Genomic DNA, 11,797 nt, shown 5'->3' on the forward strand with positions numbered 1-11,797 from the left:
AGCTGCCTCCGATGCCAGCTCTTCACAGAGGGCGCGGGCTCCCCTGCATGGGGCTTGTTTTGTTCCCTCGTATTATGTCACGTACCAGAAAACCGCTATCAACAGTCCAGATCCCTTAGCACAGCCTCCTGGCTCTACTTCGGACTGGTTCATCTACTCTCCGAGAAAGCATGACTTCCAATTCCCTCCTGGATTCAGGTGTAAATGTTTAAATCTTTAATTCATTTCAGTTAACACCCAGAGTGGTAATGCTTCTTGAGATTTCCTGAGCAGCTAGACACAGGACTCCAGAGAACCCCAGGCAGAACCCTGGGCTTTCAGGAGAAGATGGCAAATTCCTGTCCTGCTGGGCACAGGTGAGCACTTGGTCTCAAAATGGTCTCCAGTGAGACTAAGGCCAGCTAAAAGGGAAGGGGGTACAGCACTACTCGAGCCAGGGTGCCCATCTTCTCCATCCTCCAGGTACTCTGCCTGGCAGAAGCTAACAGGGCAGGTTAGAGGCAGCCCCTTAGCGCACAGGAGAGAGTCTGCCCCGGGGACACATCTTTAAGACACACTCTGTTCAGCAGAGCTCTGGGCAGCTCCAGAAAGCATATCCTAGTCACTATTTCAATTCCGGGTGGCAGAAACGCTCCCAATTGGGCTTTTGTTACAGAGAGAAGGGAGCGTTCGGAAGCTTGCTAGGGACACACAAATCTCGTTAGAGGAACCATAAACAGAAAGAGAAGGTTAAGACAGTGCTGATGTCTGTCCGCAGGTGAGGAGGAGGGAATGGCGGCTTTCCCCAGCAGCATATGGGATACAGCCACACTGAAGGCACCTGGATTTGGAAGTGACTCCAGTTCTGAGTTTCGCCAATCTGGTGAAGAAGCACCCATGCTGCAGGGCGCAAGGTCTCCTCCCTCCCTCAGTGGGTGAATCCAGTGCCAGCACACAGGGTACTCAAGGGCTTCCTCGGGGAGATGGCTGCCAGCATGGGGTATCGCTGATTCTTCAGCCAGGCACTGAGCACCGGGCCAGGGTTCAGGGCCTCTCATGCTCTAGAAGCCCAACGGGGAGCAACACTGGCCACGGGGCCTTCTGGGGCAAAGTGCTGGCCCTTCTTTTCCTGGCCCCATGTGGTTTTTTCCTAATCACCGTGGGACGCAGTTCCTATCACAGGTACTCACCTCGACGTCTCACAGGGACTCACCCCACCTGGCCCCTTGCTATTGACACCTTCTATCAATACTAAATGGACCCCACCCACAGCAGAGGGTCATGGAGTCTGAGTTGAGCACCTAAAGTCACCCACAGAGATGACCATAAGGAGCTAAGGAAGTGGGGGGTCTGTCCAATGAGGGTCTGAGGACACAAGCAACCCACAGGAAGTGCAAGGAAGCTATTTTGAGAACATACCACTTTGACAGGCTACCTTGGCCTATTCTCACCCTTTCCAAATACCCCAAACAATTCCAACTAGCAGCTTGAAGGATCAGAATACTCATTACTTAAGTCTGTCTTGCCAGATGGTCCCAGAAACTACTTCATTAGAAAGGCAGCTGGGAAAACCCTAAATAAGAAATCCACAATGAGTTTGGGAGGCAAATCCCCCACCCAGAGCAAACCTTCCTGGCTACACTGTGTTGAGAAAACCAACTCTCTCTTTAAAGTAGCTGCTGGTTTGTAATTACCTCCTGCTACAGGAGCCAGATTAGCCCCGGGGGAGGCTGATCAATACTATCAGAAGTCTAACCACACATCACATGTGCTGGGAATACCACCGACATTTTGTAAAAACTTCTCCAAAGTGTAAAAATAAAAAATCAAAATAAAAGGAGGCCTGCTCTGGCCTGGAGATACTATGCTCCAGGAGCAAAACGGACACATTTTACTCCAGGAGATATTCAGAGTGAGGAGCCAGGAGAGGCAGAGCAAGCTCATCTATCCTAGAAGGAGAAGGCACTGCCGGGCCGAAACCTTGGTCCATCTCCAGGAGGACTGGCTGAAAACCCTGTAGTCGGACAGACAAGCAGGCCTCTCCAAAAAATGGATCCTTCAGGTTGGCAGCATCTCCTGTCCACGGTGCCTCAGTGCTCAGCACCCCACCTCTCCCCTCTATTGCCTTTCAGGTTTCTTCCCGCTGATTTAAGACGACAGGTGAGGGCAGGCTGTGTTGATGGCCTACCTTTCAGCTACCCCCAGCACCCAGGGACCTCAAGATGGAGGTCCTGCTAACCCACAGGCGGCCCAGCCAGAGCCTTCTCACCCACGCACATGTGCCTGGAGGGACGGAGGTTGTCAGGACAAGCAGCAGAGAGCTAGAATCACATGGAAATCCACTTCCTTTTTTATCTGGATTCCAAGAGCCCTATTCTAATCTTACTTTACTATAATACCTCTGTGACCTACAGGGAAGGGGGGAAGGGGAAAAAAATATTAGGGAAGAAAACCCAGCCCTGTTTGGCACTTCCCTGGAGCACAGGAAACTGCTACCCCATCCTTGGCTTCCCGGGCCAGGCTCCAGCTGTGTTGACAGAGAGCAGCCCGCATCCCCTCTGTGGGCCAGGACTACATGGCTGCAGCAAAGCACCTCCCTTGTGCACTCCTTAGCAATCACTGGCCCCCATTACAGGCATGACCAGCCTTGTTGGGCATCATCAGCTTGTGGTCCACAGCGTAGAAGCTGTCGCGTTTTCAATCATCAGACGAATGACGTCCTCCGAAGGCTGGGGAAATTCATGGATGCGTTCACAAGTGTTCCTACTGCGGGGAATGCCGAAGCCAAAACCCAAGTCTGAGTTCTTCCGTAAGCGTCCCCGGAAATAGTGCCCTTCTGTCTCAGGGAAGTTTGACACAGGTTTGTCTCCCACTGTGGACTCCACCGTGTCCGGAGGCGGGGAAATGCTGGCGTGAACTGACGTCGCACACAGCGTCCTGCAGTGACGTCCACCTCTCCGCCTTCCTCTTCCTCCTCCTCTTCCTCCTGGTCTGAAACGCAAGGTTTGGCCATTTCAAAAAGCACTGTCCACGTCTCCAAATCGCGAATTCTGAAGCGGGTGAAATCGATGCTGTCTTCAGGTTTACTCAAGTGATCCTCAGTGACCCGGCTGAGGCGCCCGGCGTGCTCAGGGCGAATGGTGTCCAGGGCCAGCAGCTCCTGCCCGGTGACCGCTGCCCCATGCCGTCGTCGGCCGCGTCGGGGGGCGCCTGCCGCCGCGCTCCGAGCCGGTTCAGGACGCCACCACGCGCTGTCTTCTTCTCCTCCCTGCCAGCCACCAGCCCCCGGGCCGCAGCCCACCCTGCGGCCATAGCCTTGGGGTTCGACCCGTCGCCTCCACAGCCGAGGTGGCCGCCGCCTCCACAGCTGGTCTGGAGATTTTAAATCCGCTCACCTCCAGCACCCAGTATTTGCTGGTCCAAACTGGAAGCTATACCCCAGGGATCTCCATGGGTTCCACTTGTGAGGTGGGGGACCCAATTCTTAGTTCCCTGCGTCACCTGCAGACCCCATGTTTCCTGATCTTGGGTCTCTAAACGATCTCTCCCACCCCCCTCTTGGAGTTCCAAGCCAGATGCGTCTCTCCCAGCAGGTCCTGCAAGCAGCTGTACTGGAGGGGGAAGGTGGAGCTGGACGTCTCCATGACCAATGGTCCCCCGTATCAGCCCCTCGCCACCTTTGATTTTCTCCTGGTCACTTAAGCACACTCTAGGTCATGCGGCGCTATTTATTGGGCCTGTATGTTGGGCCAAACTCAGGGTGGCCAGGATTTGGCCCCCTCAGCTGTCACCTTTTGCACTGCAAAGTGGTCCCTTCCTTCGTCCTGGGCAGGCACACTGCCTGGAGGGAGTTGGTGGTGTCTTTCCCTGCGCATGGATACTGTGCAGCGGGTCTTTCAGGTTTGCCAGACAATGTCTTGATCTCTAAATGCTCTGTACCCAGACATGTCTTGGGCGTCTCAAAAATGTGGGTTCCTTTAATTCCCTTGTCCCTCTACTCTGATCTCAGAGGGACTGCTCTGGCTGGTGCAGTGGCAGTGGCTGTGCTGCTGGGGATTTCTTCTTTATTTTATTATATCTGACATCCTGAGTCCCTGATCTGCTTTGAATGTCCACTTTGAAACTTTTAAATTCTGGTCATGTCCTCCCACTTTTGTTTTTGTCACTTAAATTTGCTGAGAAGCTCCCTGTCTGCGTTCTTGGTTTTACTCCACGGAGCAGCCCAGAAAGCAACTTCCTCTATTCCACCATCTTGCAAACTATCTGTTAGTCATGTCTTGACCACAAGTTCAGGAGGTATTCAGAAGGATTTATGGTGTCTAACTGCTGCTTTGGATCTTGTTAACTTTGCTAGTCAACTGCTTCAGATCTAACCAATGATTGCATTACTGACGCATGTTATGGTTGGCAGGCCTGTGTCCAGACTCCTTATATATTAACAGGAAAAACTACATCACAAAATGGACCGTGATCGATATTTGGTACAGTGTACTAAGTGTAATCTCACTAATTGTGTGACTAGACATAACAAAGATCAAGATATTTTGGTTTTACACTAGCCTTCCTTTCTTATGCTCTCCACTAACATTACAGGTAAATGGTATAGTTCATTGGATTAGACAATGGAAAATGAAGGGAAGGGAGGGGGAGTGAAAATAGGAAAGACAGCGAAATGAATTGGACATAACTTTCCTGTGTTTATATATGAATATACGACTAGTGTAACTCCACATCAAATACAACTACAGGAATGGAAAGTTATACTCCATTGTATAATATATCAAAATACAATCTACTGTCATATATAACTAAAAAGAACAAAAAATAAATAGTAAAAAATGGAACATTCTGATCTGATAAAAAAAAAAGTTCTACATACTCCTTTACTAGAGTAATTATGGGCATATAATTTTTAGAACTCCTGTTTTTAAAAATTCTATATTTTGAGTTCATAGTTTTATGGTAAATTCATATTTGATTCTGCATTCCTAAATTAATATATTTTTCTGATCAGTCTGATTTTATCTAACTATAGAGATTTTTGCACTCTGTTTGTTCAAAGGCCAATTTTTTCAAGGGTGGACTCTCAAATGCATTAAAATATCTCCTTTTACAAAATCCTAAAGGACATAAACATGGTGGTGTTGGGGATAAACCTGATAGCCATCAAGAACAAGTGACTGTCCAACTTTACACCTAGCATTTCCAACTGTACAGGCCAGCTCTATATTTAAGTCATAATGTAAAAGTCTGATAGGCTCTATTTTAATTTCTAACAGGTTAAATCTAATAGAAGCTTTAATAAACATCTGTAATGTTACCTCCTACCTGTGGAGATCTACCTACAAAAGACTACAAGATCTTTGTTTTATGTATGTATGCATGCACACCTGTGTATTGTATTGTTGTACTACATATGTGTGTTTGTGACCGTATATCATGTACATGACATAAAAATTGACATATAGATAAACGAGTGCTCAAAATTTAAAATTTAAATGAAAATGGATCTAAATGTCTTTTAATTCACATGACTTAAAAATAAGTTTCAATTTAAATTAAGAAACCAAATGAGAATAAAAATGTCTTTAAAATTACTAACTTATAAGTTTTTCTAGGGGGTCAGACAATTAATAAAATGTTGGTTTCTATAAAATGTCTAGGATTTTTCTTTAACAAGGAAGTAATGGCTAATACTGTTAACTATACTTGTCTGATACCCCAATTTTTACAGTTCAAAATAAGTAAATTATATTTAAAATAAATGGGATCAATTTTCATAAATATGTTTGTTAAAAAAATTAAAACATCTGATTAATTTACAAAATTGAAGTGTAAACATCAACTGTTAAATATAAAATCAAGTACTCTTTTTTTTTAAAGAGAGAGTGAGAGAGGAGAGAGAGAGAGAGAGAGAGAGAGAGAGAGAGAGAGAGAATTTTTTTTTTTAATATTTATTTTTTAGTTCTCGGAGGACACAACATCTTTGTTGGTATGTGGTGCTGAGGATCGAACCCGGGCCGCACGCATGCCAGGCGAGCGCACTACCGCTTGAGCCACATCCCCAGCCCAAATCAAGTACTCTTGACTTATTAAATTATATAAAGTAGTATGTTTAAACATTAAATGTGTTTTCATACATTGGTAAATAGAAAAAGTTTGAGATTGTTTTGTTTCTGTGTCTTCACTAAAAACAAAGTTAATAGGAGTGAAAGATTCTATCAGATGTAATATTTATTTATTGATTGATTTATTTATACCTTTGTTTTTATTTATTTATTTTTTATGTGGTGCTGAGGATCGAACCCTGGGCCTCCCACATGCTAGGTGAATGCTCTACCACTGAGCCACAACCCTAGCCCCCAGATGTAATTTTATATACAAAAATTACAAAAGGTTTTAGTTGGGTTTTAACTGAAGTCCCATAAAAACAAAGTATTTCATCTTATTAAAGTGGAGTAATTTATCTAAATTCAAAATTTATTATAGAATTGTTTCAAAATGTAAATTTAAATAGGGGACAATAGCTAGGAAGGAGATATAGAGAGTTCTGGGTATAAAATTATGTTTTCATGAGGGCTGGGGTTGTGGCTCAGTGGTAGAGCACTTGCCTCACACATATGAGGCACAGGGTTCAATCCTAAGCACCACATAAAAATAAATAAGCAAAATAAAAAAAATTATGTTTTCATACAAAAAGTAAAGGGAAAGAAAAATGTTTCTGGATGTGAAAGTCTTTTGTGTGATAAAGTAAAATATTGCAAAATGTCTACATAAGTTATAGAAGATTTATACATGGTAAATTTCAAAAAGTTTGTGTGCAATTAAATTGGTTATATGTGATTTTCACAATCAGTTAAAGTTACTTAAGGCTTTCACTTAAGGTCAAATATTAATGTACTGATAGAAACCAAAGTTTAATTCTCTGTGTGTTAAAGTAACAAGAATTTCTTAAAACATTAATCCACTCTTATCTATTGAGATAATTTCTTATGTTCATTAAGTTTTTATTATTTAGAGAAACTGGTCTTAAAGGAATTAGATTTTGTACAATTCTGTTTAAACAACAATTTTTATTTTAGAATACTACACTACATTGCAGATTCTAAGTTTTTCTTTAAAAGCTAAACTTGGTTAATATAAGAACGTCATTGTAATTGTGGTACTCTTACTGGCTTTTTTGTATAGTAGATGTATCCTTCTAAGTATACAAATCTTTTAAAATATAAGGTTTAGAAAAACATTTTTCCAAACTGGTATTGTTCAAACTAAAGTTTGAAGTAAAGGTTTACAATGATAAAAATCATGTTTCTTAGTTCATAGTTAATACGTGAACTAATTATGTTTTTATTCTTGTTAATTTCATTTTGTATTTTCCTTGTAAACTTTATAACTATTGTCTGTTATTACCTTACAAAAGTACAACTTCTAATATAACAAACTGAGTTAATTTAAGATAATAGGTCATCAGCTATAAACAAATAGGATGTAAGGCTAACTTCCAATACTGATACTGACCCCAATTAAATAATAGAGGTAAATAACTGTGAAGTTATAGACATTAAAGTTAAAACCCAGCACTCCTACTCTAAGTCTGGTGAAACTGGCGTGTGGATGATTACAACCAAAATTTGAAGATTAAATTTTAAAAAATCCTAACCTCCTACTTAGACAGACTTAAGTCTGTTTGCTAGTATGATTATCTATCACAAGTGACAGAAATAAAGGAGTGTCTACCAAACACAGAGGAGATGCCAATAACAGGTATTGAGCTACATCCTATGGGGACATCTGTGACATTATAAAACTAAGTGTTGTGTTCACATTCCCGCTAACTCTGACAACGTAGCTAATATACTTGAAGATTTACATTCCCAGAAGGAGTTCACGTCATCCCTGGTTGTCAAGGGAAGTGTAAAAGTGTAGCTTTTACACTTCCTGGTAAATAAAAACTGCTGGTGTCCATTGTCATCATCCTATTGGTGTATTTTGTGTGAGTCTCACCCCAGTGCTCATGTCTTCATGTTTCTTTCCTAGAAGCGGCCCACCTCTCAGATGAACTTACAAACTGTGCTCTCCTAAGCAGACTTTGGCCATGGAACTCTTGACTGACGCAAAACATCCCTAAAAGAAAACCCCAAACTGCTTGCCCCAAGTTACCCCCTCTCAGCCTGAACCATCCAGAGCATTCATGGCCCATTTCCCCTTGGGGCAGCAAGGGTTCCCTCACTTGGAGGTGGGGATGAGACTGGAACAAAGACAGGAAGCTGATTTAAAAAAATTAAAAAGAAAAAAGAAAGAAAATGGGTAGATAGCACTCCCCATCATCAATGCTTTGGCACAAAATATTTCAGGAGCCTTTCCAGGTCAGGAGGCTATTATGACAAACTTGAAGCTAAGTTTAATGAATTAGAAAACCATTGTCATGAGTTTGGTGACCACATACAGAGTCTTAAGGTCAGACAACAATTAGGGCGCCATGCTGCTTATCAGTTTCTTTGTGTTACACCTATTCCATACAATAGCTCCCAATGGGATTGGGAAAAGACAAAGACACATCTATTAGGAATTTGGAATCATAAAAATGCTCATTTAGGTTTCTTAACACTGTACCATGACATCCAAGTTATGAAAATAGGGAAATTGCTATGTCATCTCCTGCCGATTTTACAGAAAAGCTGTTCGATGACTGAAATGGTTTCAATCCTTGGGATGGGCTAGAACATACTGCATGGTATCTCACAAGGCTTGTTTCCTACCCTTTGATTTTGTATTGTTTTCTTGCAGTCAGCTGTGAGCTCGACAATCCCAGTTCCAACACTTTCAAGTAGACATGCATTAGTTATGGTTAAAAAATAAAAAAGTGTGTGGGGGGGTGAAAGGTTTGTAGTAGTGCACCTCATTCTCTGCCATTTTCCTTTATTAACTTTAGCAAGAATACCCGCAGAGGGGAACTAACTGAATCTCTAAGTTCTTTTTGGATTGTAGGGCAAAGCAATCCTTGAGGGTTCTTCTAAAGTTTCAGGAATTTGTTGCGTTCTAGGGTGTTGGCCAGTACCAGGGATCCTCTTAGAGTTACTCAGCTTTGGGAGTTCTACTGCCACCTCTGGTCTCATGGTCAGAGGGCCGTAACTTTTTCCGAATCCCTCTGTTGGACCTGTAGTCTGGTCTAACACATGAAATTAGGGAGTTATGGGCTAAAAAAATAGGACCAAGGTTCATTATCAGAACTGAAAAACTTATACAAATAATTCATTAGCATTCTCCAAGAGTGCAGTCCCGGGCTTCCCCTAGTACTAGGATTCTTTGGCACAGCTGAAGAGATGCCCCATGCAATCTGCTGGCCTCTTCCAGAATGACCCACAGCTTTGGCCAACACCTTCCAAGATCCATGGGCAAAGGGCCTCATAGGACTCTCAGACTTTCGCAAGTGATTTGTTTCTCACCTTGCTTGAGAAGTGCCCCGTGGGATTTTCACTTTCTTTGCTTTTCTCTAATGGCATTGTGCTTTCTCAATGCATTATCTGTGTTCTCCAGGGAAACAGAACTAAGAAGATGTAGGTATGGATGAAGATATGCAGATAGATAGCTATATATTCTCTCTCTCTCTCTCTCTCTCTCTCTCTCTCTCTCTCTCTTCCCTCTCCAAAGGAGTTAGATCACATGGTTATAAAGGCTAAGAAATCCCAAGATCTACAGCTGGCAAGATGGGGACCTAGGAGAGCAGGTGATATAGTTCCAGCGAAAGGAGGAGATAATATCTAAACACTCAAAAACTGAAAAACACTGATCAAAGAAATTATAGAAGAAACAAATTAATAAAAAGAGCAGCCAATATGGAAAGCATATGGAGACTCCTTGGAAAACTGGGAATGGAATGGAACCACCATTTGACCCAGCTATTCCTCTCCTCAATCTATACCCAAAGCACTTAAAAACAGCATACTACAGGGACACAGCCACATCAAGGTTTATAGCAGCACAATTCACAATAGCTAAACTGTGGAACCAACTTAGATGCCCTTCAGTAGATGAATGGATAAAAACAATGTGGCATATATACACAATGGAATATTACTCAGCAATAAAAGAGAATAAAATCATGGCATTTGCAGGTAAATGGGTGGAGTTAGAGAAAATAATGCTAAGTGAAGTTAGCCAATCCAAAAAAACCAAATGCCGAATGTTTTCTCTGATATAAGGAAGCTGATTCATAGTGGGGTAGGGAGGGGGAACATGGGAAGAATAGACGAACTCTGGATAGGGCAGAGGGGTGGAAGAGGTAGAAAGGAGAAATGGGGTTAGAAATGATGGTGGGGGGCTGGGGATGTGGCTCAAGTGGTAGCGCGCTTGCCTGGCTGCGTGCGGCCCGGGTTTGATCCTCAGCACCACATACAAACAAAGATGTTGTGTCCACCGAGAACTAAAAAATAAATATTAAAAATTCTCTCTCTCTCTCTCTCTCTCTCTCTCTCTCTCTCTCTCCTCTCTTTAAAAAAAAAATGATGGTGGAATGTGATGAACATTATTATCCAAAATACATGAATTGGTGTGAATATACTTTATATACAACCAGAGACATGAAAAATTTGTGCTCCATATGTGTAATATGAATTGTAATGTGTTCATCTGTCATATATAAATAAAAAAGTAAATTAACAAAAGAAAAGATATTCATGGATTAGAAGAATTAACTAAACTGTCCATAACTTACCTCAAGTAATCTGTAGATTCAATGCAATCCCTATCAAAACTTCAGGGACATTTTTGACAGAAGTTAAAAATAAAACAATCCTAAGATTCTTATGGCACTACAGAAGACCCTGAGTAATCAAAGCAATTTTGATCAAGAAGAACAAAGTTGGAGACATCATATTCCTGATTTCATAATTTATTGCAAACTCTAATAATCAAAACAGTATGGTACTGGCATAAGAAATGTAGCCCAATAGAACAGAGTAGAGAACCCAGAAATAAACCGAGTGTCTTTAGCTGACTGATTTTCAACAAAGGCAGCAAGAACATACACTGAAGAAAGAAATGTCTGTCCAACAAGCGGTTCTGAGAAGACTGGGTATCCACGTGCCGAAGAATAAACTAGACCTTCATCTCATACATATATCAACATCAGCTCGATCCAGACATGGTGGAATGTCAACAGTCACAGCTACTCAGGGGGCTAAAGCAGGAGGATTACTGGAGCCCAGGAGTTCAAGGACAGGTTGGGCAACAGAGCGAGAACCTGCCTCAAATGAGAAATCAACTCAAAAGGGACTCAGGCTTAAACCTAAGACCAGAAACTATGAAACCCTAGAAGAAACAGGGAAGAAACTCTGTGACTTTGGTCTTAGCAAAAAAATTTTTTTTTGGATTCAACACCAAGAGCACAAGCAACAAAAGCAAAATTAACCAGTGGGATTACAATGAACTAAAAAACTTCCTTTCAGCAAAGAAAAAAAAAATAATCAGTGAAATTAAAAGGCAACCAATGGAATGGGGGGATGCAATTCATACTGGGGGTTGATATCCAAAATAGGTAAGAAGCGTATGTAATCATATAACTCAATATCAAAAGAAATGAATAACTCAGTTTAAACATCAGCAAAAGACTAGAATAGACACTTCCCAAAAGAAGACCCAGATAACTCACTAGTGTATGAAAACATGCTCACTTCACGTTCAGCAGGGGAACACGGTTTTCTAGACACAGGAGCATCTCCTTAACCGGTCAGCATGCCATCACCAAGAAGAAAAGGGTGGCAAACATGGTGAGGATGGGGAGAAGGGGACTCTCCAGGGTTGGAGAGATGCACGTGGG

At 42.3% G+C, this 11,797-nt stretch overlaps 1 pseudogene; it reads right to left on the reverse strand.

The window, feature by feature from the left end:
• Window positions 1-596: 596 nt before the first annotated feature.
• On the reverse strand, window positions 597-3,623 carry LOC101959441 (protein unc-119 homolog B pseudogene; annotated as a pseudogene).
• Window positions 3,624-11,797: the final 8,174 nt, after the last annotated feature.

This window comes from Ictidomys tridecemlineatus, chromosome 2, assembly GCF_052094955.1.
Source record: "Ictidomys tridecemlineatus isolate mIctTri1 chromosome 2, mIctTri1.hap1, whole genome shotgun sequence".
NCBI classification, from domain to species: Eukaryota; Metazoa; Chordata; class Mammalia; order Rodentia; family Sciuridae; genus Ictidomys; species Ictidomys tridecemlineatus.